This window comes from Fistularia commersonii, unplaced genomic scaffold, assembly GCF_037954325.1.
Source record: "Fistularia commersonii isolate RoL2024-O1a breed Wild unplaced genomic scaffold, RoL_Fcom_v1.0 HiC_scaffold_83, whole genome shotgun sequence".
Classification (NCBI taxonomy): Eukaryota; Metazoa; Chordata; class Actinopteri; order Syngnathiformes; family Fistulariidae; genus Fistularia; species Fistularia commersonii.
In genome coordinates this window covers 25,001-42,500 of record NW_028234041.1, presented here as the reverse complement: position 1 = coordinate 42,500, position 17,500 = coordinate 25,001, and positions in this window count along the sequence as shown.

Sequence of the window (17,500 nt, the reverse complement as noted above, 5' to 3'; positions counted from 1 at the left end):
TCATCACACATGTCTTTATGATTTTCAGTCCATGCCTCAGCCGGCCTGAAGCTCCACTGATGCGCATGTGCGGATGCCTCTATCTAGCGGACATAAAATAAAGACAATCATTCAAATGTGAATGAGTCGGCGTGATGCTCCGGGATGTGTGGAGCTCAGGGAGCTCCACGAGTGAGGGAGTTAAGTTAGGGCGGGGGTGCAAGTAGGCTCTAGGATTCCCCGAGTCGGGGCGAGCGATGGGTTTAGAGGCGTATCGCATTGAAGATAATGGCCGCATATCCTTCTTGGACTTTTCTAAAGCCTTTGACTCGGTCGAACATCCATTTATCATAGCAACGCTCGAACATTTTGGATTTGGTTAAATATTCAGGAATGTGATCCGTGGGCTCTATGAGAATATTCATAGCTGTGTCACCCTGCCAAGCGGCACCACTCCGAGCTTCCATGTTGATGTGGGAATCCCCCAAGGTTGCCCCATCTCACCCTATTTATTTATAATTGCTACCGAAATGCTAGCCGTTTATGTTGAAAAGAGCAACGATATCCAAAAGTTAGACGTGCTGGGGACTGAAATTGTTATTAGCCTGCTGGCAGATGACACAACCTTAGTTTTGAAAAATGAACATCAAGTCCCAATAAGTGCCGAAAACAACCAAAACATTCTCCAAGGCTTCAGGATTGTCATTAAACTTAAAGAAATGCAAACTTCTTGCGCTGCATGACTCGCCACTAAAGGAAATCAGCGATGTTTCCATGAAATCAGAAATAAAATACTTGAGCATTTTCCTATCCAAGGACCAAACGTTAAATCAATCCAGGAACATTGAATCTAAACTGAATCAAAGTAAAGCTTAATTCTAATATATGGCTCCAGAGAGATTTATCAATATTAGGCCGGATATATTTGACTAAAATGGATGTGTTTATCCAGATGTATATACCCAGCGTATTCCAATGCTGCTCCAAATCAACTCGTAAAATCTGTTAACCAAATCAATTTCAACTTTATCTGGAGGAACAGACCACACCATCTAAGAAAAATCACATATGGTGAAAGAAACAAGTGAAGGAGGGCTGAAAGTGATAGAGTCGGACTGCTTGAATGGGACATTGAAGGTGAACTGGTTGAAATCCTGGATCAAACCTCATCGTTCTTTCTGGTATTGTACTCCAAACTACTTATTCAACAAAGTCGGCGGCCTGAGTCTTCTGCTTATCTCTGACTTGGATATCAACAAGATTCCTGTCAAATGTTCAGAGTTCCATAAACAAATATTATTATACTGGAAAATGATATACGTACACAATTTCTCACCACACAGTATAATAGTTTGGAACAATCGATATGTACTGCATGGCAACAAACCTCTGTTTTACAAGGAATGCTTTGAGAAAGGTATATGGTCGATAATTGACTTGATGGATGACACTGGCAGTCCTCTGGACAATGAGCAGTTCTGTACTACACACAGATTCAAGCCTCCCATATTAGAGTTGCTAAAGTTACGAAACGCACTGCCTCGACAATTTGTATTCCTGACCAAAAATATAATGACGCACCGAACCGTACAACCACAGTTACCCCGACTATCACTCCAGGGAATCTCAATTGTGGACAGAAAGCGCGGCAACTCCTTTATTAGGAAATGTTTCACAGGAAACTTATTCCCTGGACGTCAAAAAAAAAAAAAAGGATATTTTAAATAAATTTGATGAGGAATCGATTGCCACGCTGCGAACCATGTATCTGACTCTACCCATACCCCCAAGGCAAAAGAGACCCACTTCAAAATTATGACTGACATCTACCCATCTAAGGAATTATCGAGGGTACGCTTTAATTTTGAAGATAATATTTGTACATTTTGTGAAGACAACATTGAAACCACTGACCATATATTTTTTCTCCTTCTCATTCCATCGTCACCAGTTTCCTTCTCAAAAGATGATATAACATTCTGTTTACTTATAAGCAACATAACAGATGAACTCTGTGTCAATGTTCTTTTAGGCCTGGCCAAGTTCTTCATTCACAAGAACAGAATGCAAAAATGCTCCCCAAATTTTAATGTCTTCATAAACGATTTTGAAATATAAAAAAAAAAAAAAAAAAATCCTTAAAACTTATGGAAAAATCCAAAAACTAAAAAATATAGTTACCCATGTCCGAGGTTCCTTTTTTTTTTGGTAAAAAAAAAAAAACAAAAAAAAAAAAACAACTTGATTACATGTTACATTCCCCTTGCAATTTTTTTTTTTTTTTTTCGTTTTAATTTCTTATTTGTCTATCTATTGATTTAATTACTTCCTTTTAATTTCTTTTTTTGTCTCGCACTGTAAATTTCTCACAAACCTGTAACACTATTAACTTCTCATTACATACAGAACAAATGTCCTGATGTCCGTTGCTTCCTCATCCCTGGTTGTTTCATTGACATTCAGTTCTACCTTGCTATGTTTATTTGTACATCTGTATATTTGGGTGTACTATTTATGTTCAATTAAAAACAGTTTGATGTCTGAGATTCCTTGTGAACCGCCAACTTAATTACATGTTATATTCCCCTCACAATTTTTTTTTTTCGTTTTTAATTTTATTTTTCTATCTATTTATTTAATTATATCCTTTTAATTTTCTTTTTTTGTCTAGCATTAAAAATTTCTCGCAAACCGTTAACACTATTAACTTCTGATTACTTACACCACGATTGCGCTTATGCCCCCCCACCCATCCCGCTTTTTCCGTACGGAGGCAGACACTGAGATCGAAAGCAAATGGGTGTCATTGAAATGCAGTAACAGGGTGATAACAGCCGTGTTCGAAGTGTGTAGGGGCTTATAGGAGAGCAGAAGCACGTCACGCAATTCACCTGAGTTCGGAGGATCGGGAGTACCAGGGCCCATAGCGGAGAAGCGGAAGAGCGGAGTTATGTGTCTCTTCTCAAAGGCCGGGAAGCTGGGGGGCAGCAGGACCCCTTAGAGCGGCTAATGTGAGCCTTCTCCGGACATAGATCACCCGGACTTATGACTGGAGCTCCCGGACCTCCGGGCACACACATATGTGAATGAGTGGATGAGCTAATGTCGGTTTGGTTGTGGATACGTTTCGGCCAATGCTATCAGCACAGCTATGATTATCCCCAGAACGTTGAGAACGAGCTCCCGGAACTCCAGACATGCGTATATAAAAGAGTGGAATTAAGGTGTGTGTGTGTGTGTGTGTGTGTGTGTGTGTGTGTATACGTGTGGGACAGAAGTAATGTTGGGGACAGAAATTGTTATTAGCCTGCTGGCAGATGACACAACCTTAGTTTTGAAAAATGAACATCAAGTCCCAATAAGTGCTGAAAAAAACCAAAACATTCTCCAAGGCTTCAGGATTGTCATTAAACTTAAAGAAATGCAAACTTCTTGCGCTGCATGACTCGCCACTAAAGGAAATCAGCGATGTTTCTATGAAATCAGAAATAAAATACTTGAGCATTTTCCTATTCAAGGACCAAACGTTAAATCAATCCAGGAACATTGAATCTAAACTGAATCAAAGTAAAGCTTAATTCTAATATATGGCTCCAGAGAGATTTATCAATATTAGGCCGGATATATTTGACTAAAATGGATGTGTTTATCCAGATGTATATACCCAGCGTATTCCAATGCTGCTCCAAATCAACTCGTATAATCTGTTAACCAAATCAATTTCAACTTTATCTGGAGGAACAGACCACACCATCTAAGAAAAATCACATATGGTGAAAGAAACAAGTGAAGGAGGGCTGAAAGTGATAGAGTCGGACTGCTTGAATGGGACATTGAAGGTGAACTGGTTGAAATCCTGGATCAAACCTCATCGTTCTTTCTGGTATTGTACTCCAAACTACTTATTCAACAAAGTCGGCGGCCTGAGTCTTCTGCTTATCTCTGACTTGGATATCAACAAGATTCCTGTCAAATGTTCAGAGTTCCATAAACAAATATTATTATACTGGAAAATGATATACGTACACAATTTCTCACCACACAGTATAATAGTTTGGAACAATCGATATGTACTGCATGGCAACAAACCTCTGTTTTACAAGGAATGCTTTGAGAAAGGTATATGGTCGATAATTGACTTGATGGATGACACTGGCAGTCCTCTGGACAATGAGCAGTTCTGTACTACACACAGATTCAAGCCTCCCATATTAGAGTTGCTAAAGTTACGAAACGCACTGCCTCGACAATTTGTATTCCTGACCAAAAATATAATGACGCACCGAACCGTACAACCACAGTTACCCCGACTATCACTCCAGGGAATCTCAATTGTGGACAGAAAGCGCGGCAACTCCTTTATTAGGAAATGTTTCACAGGAAACTTATTCCCTGGACGTCAAAAAAAAAAAAAAGGATATTTTAAATAAATTTGATGAGGAATCGATTGCCACGCTGCGAACCATGTATCTGACTCTACCCATACCCCCAAGGCAAAAGAGACCCACTTCAAAATTATGACTGACATCTACCCATCTAAGGAATTATCGAGGGTACGCTTTAATTTTGAAGATAATATTTGTACATTTTGTGAAGACAACATTGAAACCACTGACCATATATTTTTTCTCCTTCTCATTCCATCGTCACCAGTTTCCTTCTCAAAAGATGATATAACATTCTGTTTACTTATAAGCAACATAACAGATGAACTCTGTGTCAATGTTCTTTTAGGCCTGGCCAAGTTCTTCATTCACAAGAACAGAATGCAAAAATGCTCCCCAAATTTTAATGTCTTCATAAACGATTTTGAAATATAAAAAAAAAAAAAAAAAAATCCTTAAAACTTATGGAAAAATCCAAAAACTAAAAAATATAGTTACCCATGTCCGAGGTTCCTTTTTTTTTTGGTAAAAAAAAAAAAAAAAAAAAAAAAAAAACAACTTGATTACATGTTACATTCCCCTTGCAATTTTTTTTTTTTTTTTTTCGTTTTAATTTCTTATTTGTCTATCTATTGATTTAATTACTTCCTTTTAATTTCTTTTTTTGTCTCGCACTGTAAATTTCTCACAAACCTGTAACACTATTAACTTCTCATTACATACAGAACAAATGTCCTGATGTCCGTTGCTTCCTCATCCCTGGTTGTTTCATTGACATTCAGTTCTACCTTGCTATGTTTATTTGTACATTTGTATATTTGGGTGTACTATTTATGTTCAATTAAAAACAGTTTGATGTCTGAGATTCCTTGTGAACCGCCAACTTAATTACATGTTATATTCCCCTCACAATTTTTTTTTTTCGTTTTTAATTTTATTTTTCTATCTATTTATTTAATTATATCCTTCTAATTTTCTTTTTTTGTCTAGCATTAAAAATTTCTCGCAAACCGTTAACACTATTAACTTCTGATTACTTACACCACGAATGCGCTTATGCCCCCCCACCCATCCCGCTTTTTCCGTACGGAGGCAGACACTGAGATCGAAAGCAAATGGGTGTCATTGAAATGCAGTAACAGGGTGATAACAGCCGTGTTCGAAGTGTGTAGGGGCTTATAGGAGAGCAGAAGCACGTCACGCAATTCACCTGAGTTCGGAGGATCGGGAGTACCAGGGCCCATAGCGGAGAAGCGGAAGAGCGGAGTTATGTGTCTCTTCTCAAAGGCGGGGAAACTGGGGGGCAGCAGGACCCCTTAGACCGGCTAATGTGAGTCTTCTCCGGACATAGATCACCCGGACTTATGACTGGAGCTCCCGGACCTCTGGGCACACACATATGTGAATGAGTGGATGAGCTAATGTTGGTTTGGTTGTGGATACGTTTCGGCCAATGCTATCAGCACAGCTATGATTATCCCCAGAACGTTGAGAACGAGCTCCCGGAACTCCAGACATGCGTATATAAAAGAGTGGAATTAAGGTGTGTGTGTGTGTGTGTGTGTGTGTGTGTGTGTGTGTGTGTGTGTGTGTATACGTGTGGGACAGAAGTAATGTTGGGGACAGAAATTGTTATTAGCCTGCTGGCAGATGACACAACCTTAGTTTTGAAAAATGAACATCAAGTCCCAATAAGTGCTGAAAACAACCAAAACATTCTCCAAGGCTTCAGGATTGTCATTAAACTTAAAGAAATGCAAACTTCTTGCGCTGCATGACTCGCCACTAAAGGAAATCAGCGATGTTTCCATGAAATCAGAAATAAAATACTTGAGCATTTTCCTATCCAAGGACCAAACGTTAAATCAATCCAGGAACATTGAATCTAAACTGAATCAAAGTAAAGCTTAATTCTAATATATGGCTCCAGAGAGATTTATCAATATTAGGCCGGATATATTTGACTAAAATGGATGTGTTTATCCAGATGTATATACCCAGCGTATTCCAATGCTGCTCCAAATCAACTCGTAAAATCTGTTAACCAAATCAATTTCAACTTTATCTGGAGGAACAGACCACACCATCTAAGAAAAATCACATATGGTGAAAGAAACAAGTGAAGGAGGGCTGAAAGTGATAGAGTCGGACTGCTTGAATGGGACATTGAAGGTGAACTGGTTGAAATCCTGGATCAAACCTCATCGTTCTTTCTGGTATTGTACTCCAAACTACTTATTCAACAAAGTCGGCGGCCTGAGTCTTCTGCTTATCTCTGACTTGGATATCAACAAGATTCCTGTCAAATGTTCAGAGTTCCATAAACAAATATTATTATACTGGAAAATGATATACGTACACAATTTCTCACCACACAGTATAATAGTTTGGAACAATCGATATGTACTGCATGGCAACAAACCTCTGTTTTACAAGGAATGCTTTGAGAAAGGTATATGGTCGATAATTGACTTGATGGATGACACTGGCAGTCCTCTGGACAATGAGCAGTTCTGTACTACACACAGATTCAAGCCTCCCATATTAGAGTTGCTAAAGTTACGAAACGCACTGCCTCGACAATTTGTATTCCTGACCAAAAATATAATGACGCACCGAACCGTACAACCACAGTTACCCCGACTATCACTCCAGGGAATCTCAATTGTGGACAAAAAGCGCGGCAACTCCTTTATTAGGAAATGTTTCACAGGAAACTTATTCCCTGGACGTCAAAAAAAAAAAAAAGGATATTTTAAATAAATTTGATGAGGAATCGATTGCCACGCTGCGAACCATGTATCTGACTCTACCCATACCCCCAAGGCAAAAGAGACCCACTTCAAAATTATGACTGACATCTACCCATCTAAGGAATTATCGAGGGTACGCTTTAATTTTGAAGATAATATTTGTACATTTTGTGAAGACAACATTGAAACCACTGACCATATATTTTTTCTCCTTCTCATTCCATCGTCACCAGTTTCCTTCTCAAAAGATGATATAACATTCTGTTTACTTATAAGCAACATAACAGATGAACTCTGTGTCAATGTTCTTTTAGGCCTGGCCAAGTTCTTCATTCACAAGAACAGAATGCAAAAATGCTCCCCAAATTTTAATGTCTTCATAAACGATTTTGAAATATAAAAAAAAAAAAAAAAAATCCTTAAAACTTATGGAAAAATCCAAAAACTAAAAAATATAGTTACCCATGTCCGAGGTTCCTTTTTTTTTTGGTAAAAAAAAAAAACAAAAAAAAAACAACAACTTGATTACATGTTACATTCCCCTTGCAATTTTTTTTTTTTTTTTTTCGTTTTAATTTCTTATTTGTCTATCTATTGATTTAATTACTTCCTTTTAATTTCTTTTTTTGTCTCGCACTGTAAATTTCTCACAAACCTGTAACACTATTAACTTCTCATTACATACAGAACAAATGTCCTGATGTCCGTTGCTTCCTCATCCCTGGTTGTTTCATTGACATTCAGTTCTACCTTGCTATGTTTATTTGTACATCTGTATATTTGGGTGTACTATTTATGTTCAATTAAAAACAGTTTGATGTCTGAGATTCCTTGTGAACCGCCAACTTAATTACATGTTATATTCCCCTCACAATTTTTTTTTTTCGTTTTTAATTTTATTTTTCTATCTATTTATTTAATTATATCCTTTTAATTTTCTTTTTTTGTCTAGCATTAAAAATTTCTCGCAAACCGTTAACACTATTAACTTCTGATTACTTACACCACGAATGCGCTTATGCCCCCCCACCCATCCCGCTTTTTCCGTACGGAGGCAGACACTGAGATCGAAAGCAAATGGGTGTCATTGAAATGCAGTAACAGGGTGATAACAGCCGTGTTCGAAGTGTGTAGGGGCTTATAGGAGAGCAGAAGCACGTCACGCAATTCACCTGAGTTCGGAGGATCGGGAGTACCAGGGCCCATAGCGGAGAAGCGGAAGAGCGGAGTTATGTGTCTCTTCTCAAAGGCCGGGAAGCTGGGGGGCAGCAGGACCCCTTAGAGCGGCTAATGTGAGCCTTCTCCGGACATAGATCACCCGGACTTATGACTGGAGCTCCCGGACCTCCGGGCACACACATATGTGAATGAGTGGATGAGCTAATGTCGGTTTGGTTGTGGATACGTTTCGGCCAATGCTATCAGCACAGCTATGATTATCCCCAGAACGTTGAGAACGAGCTCCCGGAACTCCAGACATGCGTATATAAAAGAGTGGAATTAAGGTGTGTGTGTGTGTGTGTGTGTGTGTGTGTGTGTGTATACGTGTGGGACAGAAGTAATGTTGGGGACAGAAATTGTTATTAGCCTGCTGGCAGATGACACAACCTTAGTTTTGAAAAATGAACATCAAGTCCCAATAAGTGCTGAAAAAAACCAAAACATTCTCCAAGGCTTCAGGATTGTCATTAAACTTAAAGAAATGCAAACTTCTTGCGCTGCATGACTCGCCACTAAAGGAAATCAGCGATGTTTCTATGAAATCAGAAATAAAATACTTGAGCATTTTCCTATCCAAGGACCAAACGTTAAATCAATCCAGGAACATTGAATCTAAACTGAATCAAAGTAAAGCTTAATTCTAATATATGGCTCCAGAGAGATTTATCAATATTAGGCCGGATATATTTGACTAAAATGGATGTGTTTATCCAGATGTATATACCCAGCGTATTCCAATGCTGCTCCAAATCAACTCGTAAAATCTGTTAACCAAATCAATTTCAACTTTATCTGGAGGAACAGACCACACCATCTAAGAAAAATCACATATGGTGAAAGAAACAAGTGAAGGAGGGCTGAAAGTGATAGAGTCGGACTGCTTGAATGGGACATTGAAGGTGAACTGGTTGAAATCCTGGATCAAACCTCATCGTTCTTTCTGGTATTGTACTCCAAACTACTTATTCAACAAAGTCGGCGGCCTGAGTCTTCTGCTTATCTCTGACTTGGATATCAACAAGATTCCTGTCAAATGTTCAGAGTTCCATAAACAAATATTATTATACTGGAAAATGATATACGTACACAATTTCTCACCACACAGTATAATAGTTTGGAACAATCGATATGTACTGCATGGCAACAAACCTCTGTTTTACAAGGAATGCTTTGAGAAAGGTATATGGTCGATAATTGACTTGATGGATGACACTGGCAGTCCTCTGGACAATGAGCAGTTCTGTACTACACACAGATTCAAGCCTCCCATATTAGAGTTGCTAAAGTTACGAAACGCACTGCCTCGACAATTTGTATTCCTGACCAAAAATATAATGACGCACCGAACCGTACAACCACAGTTACCCCGACTATCACTCCAGGGAATCTCAATTGTGGACAGAAAGCGCGGCAACTCCTTTATTAGGAAATGTTTCACAGGAAACTTATTCCCTGGACGTCAAAAAAAAAAAAAAGGATATTTTAAATAAATTTGATGAGGAATCGATTGCCACGCTGCGAACCATGTATCTGACTCTACCCATACCCCCAAGGCAAAAGAGACCCACTTCAAAATTATGACTGACATCTACCCATCTAAGGAATTATCGAGGGTACGCTTTAATTTTGAAGATAATATTTGTACATTTTGTGAAGACAACATTGAAACCACTGACCATATATTTTTTCTCCTTCTCATTCCATCGTCACCAGTTTCCTTCTCAAAAGATGATATAACATTCTGTTTACTTATAAGCAACATAACAGATGAACTCTGTGTCAATGTTCTTTTAGGCCTGGCCAAGTTCTTCATTCACAAGAACAGAATGCAAAAATGCTCCCCAAATTTTAATGTCTTCATAAACGATTTTGAAATATAAAAAAAAAAAAAAAAAAATCCTTAAAACTTATGGAAAAATCCAAAAACTAAAAAATATAGTTACCCATGTCCGAGGTTCCTTTTTTTTTTGGTAAAAAAAAAAAACAAAAAAAAAAAAACAACTTGATTACATGTTACATTCCCCTTGCAATTTTTTTTTTTTTTTTTCGTTTTAATTTCTTATTTGTCTATCTATTGATTTAATTACTTCCTTTTAATTTCTTTTTTTGTCTCGCACTGTAAATTTCTCACAAACCTGTAACACTATTAACTTCTCATTACATACAGAACAAATGTCCTGATGTCCGTTGCTTCCTCATCCCTGGTTGTTTCATTGACATTCAGTTCTACCTTGCTATGTTTATTTGTACATCTGTATATTTGGGTGTACTATTTATGTTCAATTAAAAACAGTTTGATGTCTGAGATTCCTTGTGAACCGCCAACTTAATTACATGTTATATTCCCCTCACAATTTTTTTTTTTCGTTTTTAATTTTATTTTTCTATCTATTTATTTAATTATATCCTTTTAATTTTCTTTTTTTGTCTAGCATTAAAAATTTCTCGCAAACCGTTAACACTATTAACTTCTGATTACTTACACCACGAATGCGCTTATGCCCCCCCACCCATCCCGCTTTTTCCGTACGGAGGCAGACACTGAGATCGAAAGCAAATGGGTGTCATTGAAATGCAGTAACAGGGTGATAACAGCCGTGTTCGAAGTGTGTAGGGGCTTATAGGAGAGCAGAAGCACGTCACGCAATTCACCTGAGTTCGGAGGATCGGGAGTACCAGGGCCCATAGCGGAGAAGCGGAAGAGCGGAGTTATGTGTCTCTTCTCAAAGGCCGGGAAGCTGGGGGGCAGCAGGACCCCTTAGAGCGGCTAATGTGAGCCTTCTCCGGACATAGATCACCCGGACTTATGACTGGAGCTCCCGGACCTCCGGGCACACACATATGTGAATGAGTGGATGAGCTAATGTCGGTTTGGTTGTGGATACGTTTCGGCCAATGCTATCAGCACAGCTATGATTATCCCCAGAACGTTGAGAACGAGCTCCCGGAACTCCAGACATGCGTATATAAAAGAGTGGAATTAAGGTGTGTGTGTGTGTGTGTGTGTGTGTGTGTGTGTGTATACGTGTGGGACAGAAGTAATGTTGGGGACAGAAATTGTTATTAGCCTGCTGGCAGATGACACAACCTTAGTTTTGAAAAATGAACATCAAGTCCCAATAAGTGCTGAAAAAAACCAAAACATTCTCCAAGGCTTCAGGATTGTCATTAAACTTAAAGAAATGCAAACTTCTTGCGCTGCATGACTCGCCACTAAAGGAAATCAGCGATGTTTCTATGAAATCAGAAATAAAATACTTGAGCATTTTCCTATCCAAGGACCAAACGTTAAATCAATCCAGGAACATTGAATCTAAACTGAATCAAAGTAAAGCTTAATTCTAATATATGGCTCCAGAGAGATTTATCAATATTAGGCCGGATATATTTGACTAAAATGGATGTGTTTATCCAGATGTATATACCCAGCGTATTCCAATGCTGCTCCAAATCAACTCGTAAAATCTGTTAACCAAATCAATTTCAACTTTATCTGGAGGAACAGACCACACCATCTAAGAAAAATCACATATGGTGAAAGAAACAAGTGAAGGAGGGCTGAAAGTGATAGAGTCGGACTGCTTGAATGGGACATTGAAGGTGAACTGGTTGAAATCCTGGATCAAACCTCATCGTTCTTTCTGGTATTGTACTCCAAACTACTTATTCAACAAAGTCGGCGGCCTGAGTCTTCTGCTTATCTCTGACTTGGATATCAACAAGATTCCTGTCAAATGTTCAGAGTTCCATAAACAAATATTATTATACTGGAAAATGATATACGTACACAATTTCTCACCACACAGTATAATAGTTTGGAACAATCGATATGTACTGCATGGCAACAAACCTCTGTTTTACAAGGAATGCTTTGAGAAAGGTATATGGTCGATAATTGACTTGATGGATGACACTGGCAGTCCTCTGGACAATGAGCAGTTCTGTACTACACACAGATTCAAGCCTCCCATATTAGAGTTGCTAAAGTTACGAAACGCACTGCCTCGACAATTTGTATTCCTGACCAAAAATATAATGACGCACCGAACCGTACAACCACAGTTACCCCGACTATCACTCCAGGGAATCTCAATTGTGGACAGAAAGCGCGGCAACTCCTTTATTAGGAAATGTTTCACAGGAAACTTATTCCCTGGACGTCAAAAAAAAAAAAAAGGATATTTTAAATAAATTTGATGAGGAATCGATTGCCACGCTGCGAACTATGTATCTGACTCTACCCATACCCCCAAGGCAAAAGAGACCCACTTCAAAATTATGACTGACATCTACCCATCTAAGGAATTATCGAGGGTACGCTTTAATTTTGAAGATAATATTTGTACATTTTGTGAAGACAACATTGAAACCACTGACCATATATTTTTTCTCCTTCTCATTCCATCGTCACCAGTTTCCTTCTCAAAAGATGATATAACATTCTGTTTACTTATAAGCAACATAACAGATGAACTCTGTGTCAATGTTCTTTTAGGCCTGGCCAAGTTCTTCATTCACAAGAACAGAATGCAAAAATGCTCCCCAAATTTTAATGTCTTCATAAACGATTTTGAAATATAAAAAAAAAAAAAAAAATCCTTAAAACTTATGGAAAAATCCGAAAACAAAAAAATATAGTTACCCATGTCCGAGGTTCCTTTTTTTTTTGGTAAAAAAAAAAAAAAAAAAAAAAAAAAACAACTTGATTACATGTTACATTCCCCTTGCAATTTTTTTTTTTTTTTTTCGTTTTAATTTCTTATTTGTCTATCTATTGATTTAATTACTTCCTTTTAATTTCTTTTTTTGTCTCGCACTGTAAATTTCTCACAAACCTGTAACACTATTAACTTCTCATTACATACAGAACAAATGTCCTGATGTCCGTTGCTTCCTCATCCCTGGTTGTTTCATTGACATTCAGTTCTACCTTGCTATGTTTATTTGTACATTTGTATATTTGGGTGTACTATTTATGTTCAATTAAAAACAGTTTGATGTCTGAGATTCCTTGTGAACCGCCAACTTAATTACATGTTATATTCCCCTCACAATTTTTTTTTTTCGTTTTTAATTTTATTTTTCTATCTATTTATTTAATTATATCCTTCTAATTTTCTTTTTTTGTCTAGCATTAAAAATTTCTCGCAAACCGTTAACACTATTAACTTCTGATTACTTACAGCACGATTGCGCTTATGCCCCCCCACCCATCCCGCTTTTTCCGTACGGAGGCAGACACTGAGATCGAAAGCAAATGGGTGTCATTGAAATGCAGTAACAGGGTGATAACAGCCGTGTTCGAAGTGTGTAGGGGCTTATAGGAGAGCAGAAGCACGTCACGCAATTCACCTGAGTTCGGAGGATCGGGAGTACCAGGGCCCATAGCGGAGAAGCGGAAGAGCGGAGTTATGTGTCTCTTCTCAAAGGCGGGGAAGCTGGGGGGCAGCAGGACCCCTTAGACCGGCTAAGGTGAGCCTACTCCGGACAGAGATCACCCGGAGTTATGACTGGAGCTCCCGGACCTCTGGGCACACACATATGTGAATGACTGGATGAGCTAATGTTGGTTTGGTTGTGGATACATTTCGGCCAATGCTATCAGCACAGCGATGATGAGTTCAGGTGTGTCTGTGTGTGTTTGTGTGTTTGTGTGTGTGTGTGTGTGTGTGTGTGTGTGTGCGTGTGTTTGTGTGTGTGTGAGAGTTTGTTTTTGTGGGTTGGGGGGGGTTCCCGCGGACACGGAGTACCAGGGCCTGGAGCGGATGAGGTGAGGAGCGGAGGAGAGCAGAAGCCCGGACCGTGATTCGCTTGTGTCCAGCGGTTCGGGTTTTCCAGGGCCCGAAACGGAGGAGCGGAGGAGCGGAGGAGCGGAGGAGCGGAGGAGCGGAGGAGCGGAGGAGCGGAGGAGCGGAGGACAGCAAAACCCCTTTCTGCAATTCGCCTGAGTCCGGCGGATCGGTAGTACCTGGTTCCGCAGCGGATGAGCGGAGGAGTGGAGGAGATGTTTCTCTTCTCAGAGGCGGCGAGGGGGGGGGGGCAGGACCCCTTACCCTTATCCCCCCCGGACGTTTGAGTGGAGCTCCCGGACCTCCGGGCACGCACATGCGAATGACTGGATCACAGGGAGTGCCAGGGCCTGGAGCGGATGAGCAGAGGAGAGGCGGAGGGCAGAAGCCCGGCCCTGTTCAAGAGTTCCAGGGTCCAAAGCGGGGGAGCGAAGAAGCGGAGGAGGGGAGGAGAGCAGAAGAGCAAAAAACTGGCCCGGAATTCACCGAAGTCCCGCGGATCGGGAGTTCCAGGGCCCGGAGCGGAAGAGCGGAGGAGCGGAGGAGAGGAGGAGCGGAGCAAAGCTAAGCCCGTCTTAACAACAAGGAAATTACAGATGAGGCTATAATTTCTAATGAAAACTTTAAATTCTATAGCCACGTATACACTTCGACATTGTCAAAAAGCGATTGTGACTCCTTTCCATTAAATATTCCTCAATATATCCCAAAAATAAACAACAAACAATATATGTTTGTTTATATATGTTTATATATAAACAACAAAACATATACAGTTTGATGTCTGAGATTCCTTGTGAATCGCCAACTTAATTACATGTCGTATTCCCCTTGCATTTTTTTTTTTTGGTTTTAATTTCATTTGTCTATCTATTTATCTAATTATTTCCTTTTAATTTCGTTTTTTGTCTAGCACTGTAAATTTCTCACAAACCTGTAACACTATTAACTTCTCATTACATACAGAACAAATGTCCTCATGTCCGTTGCTTCCTCATGCCTGGTTGTTTCATTGACATTCAGTTCTACCTTGCTATGTTTATTTGTACATTTGTATATTTGGGTGTACTATTTATGTTCAATTAAAAACAGTTTGATGTCTGAGATTCCCTGTGAACCGCCAACTTAATTACATGTTATATTCCCCTCACAATTTTTTTTTTTTCGTTTTTAATTTTATTTTTCTATCTATTTATTTAATTATATCCTTTTAATTTTCTTTTTTTGTCTAGCATTAAAAATTTCTCGCAAACCGTTAACACTATTAACTTCTGATTACTTACAGCACGAATGCGCTTATGCCCCCCCACCCCCCACCCCCCCGCTTTTTCCGTACGGTGGCAGACACTGAGATCGAAAGCAAATGGGTGTCATTGAAATGCAGTAACAGGGTGATAACAGCCGTGTTCGAAGTGTGTAGGGGCTTATAGTAGAGCAGAAGCACGTCACGCAATTCACCTGAGTTCGGAGGATCGGGAGTACCAGGGCCCATAGCGGAGAAGCGGAAGAGCGGAGTTATGTGTCTCTTCTCAAAGGCCGGGAAGCTGGGGGGCAGCAGGACCCCTTAGAGCGGCTAATGTGAGCCTTCTCCGGACATAGATCACCCGGACTTATGACTGGAGCTCCCGGACCTCTGGGCACACACATATGTGAATGAGTGGATGAGCTAATGTTGGTTTGGTTGTGGAAACGTTTCGGCCAATGCTATTAGCACAGCTATGATGAGTTCAGGTGTGTCTGTGTGTGTTTGTGTGTTTGTGTGTGTGTGTGTGTGTGTGTGTGTGCGTGTGTTTGTGTGTGTGTGAGAGTTTGTTTTTGTGGGTTGGGGGGGGTTCCCGCGGACACGGAGTACCAGGGCCTGGAGCGGATGAGGTGAGGAGCGGAGGAGAGCAGAAGCCCGGACCGTGATTCGCTTGTGTCCAGCGGTTCGGGAGTTCCAGGGCCCGAAACGGAGGAGCGGAGGAGCGGAGGACGGCAAAACCCCTTTCTGCAATTCGCCTGAGTCCGGCGGATCGGTAATACCTGGTTCCGCAGCGGAGGAGCGGAGGAGTGGAGGAGATGTTTCTCTTCTCAGAGGCGGCGAGGAGGGGGGGAGAGGGACAGGACCCCTTACCCTTACCCCCCCCGGACGTTTGAGTGGAGCTCCCGGACCTCCGGGCACGCACATGCGAATGACTGGATCACAGGGAGTGCCAGGGCCTGGAGCGGATGAGCAGAGGAGAGGCGGAGGGCAGAAGCCCGGCCCTGTTCAAGAGTTCCAGGGTCCAAAGCGGGGGAGCGAAGAAGCGGAGGAGGGGAGGAGAGCAGAAGAGCAAAAAAACTGGCCCGGAATTCACCGAAGTCCCGCGGATCGGGAGTTCCAGGGCCCGGAGCGGAAGAGCGGAGGAGAGGAGGAGCGGAGCAAAGCGGAAGCCCGTCTTAACAACAAGGAAATTACAGATGAGGCTATCATTTCCAATGAAAACTTTAAATTCTATAGCCACCTATACACTTCGACATTGTCAAAAAGCGATTGTGACTCCTTTCCATTAAATATTCCTCAATATATCCCAAAAATAAACAACAAACAATATATGTTTGTTTATATATGTTTATATATAAACAACAAAAAATATACAGTTTGATGTCTGAGATTCCTTGTGAATCGCCAACTTAATTACATGTCGTATTCCCCTTGCATTTTTTTTTTTCGGTTTTAATTTCATTGGTCTATCTATTTATTTAATTATTTCCTTTTAATTTCTTTTTTTGTCTAGCAATGTAAATTTCTCACAAACCGTTAACACTATTAACTTCTGATTACATACAGAACGAATGTCCTTATGTCCTTTTCTTCTTCATGCCTGGTTGTTTCATTGACATTCAGTTCTACCTTGCCATGTTTATTTGTACATTTGCGTGTACTATTTATGTTCAATTAAAAAAAAAAAAAAAAAAAGAATGAGAGGCTGAGAAAATCTCCATGTCTCTCTCTCTCCCCCCTTAATGCCCCCCCCGCTTTTTCCGTACGTTGGCAGACAATGAGATCAAAAGCAAATGGGTGTCATCGTAATGCAGTAACAGGGTGATAAAGGCCATGTTAGAAGTGTGTATGGGCTTATTTTACAGGCTTTCCCCTGGTACTCCATGGATTACCAGGGGCGTTTCTGCCGTGAAGCTGAAAGGAGCTGTTTCGGTGTTCCTGTTTATAAATCCACTCAGCAATGAGGTGAAAAGCACATCGGTATCGATATAATTCGGTAACAGGGCGATAACATCCATGTATTCCGCTCTGGGCCCTGGTACTCCTCGGGGGGGTGAACGCCGGGCCGAACTAGTCCTGGTACTCCATGGAGTACCAGAGGCCCGCCGCAGTGAGAGTAAATGGAGCAAT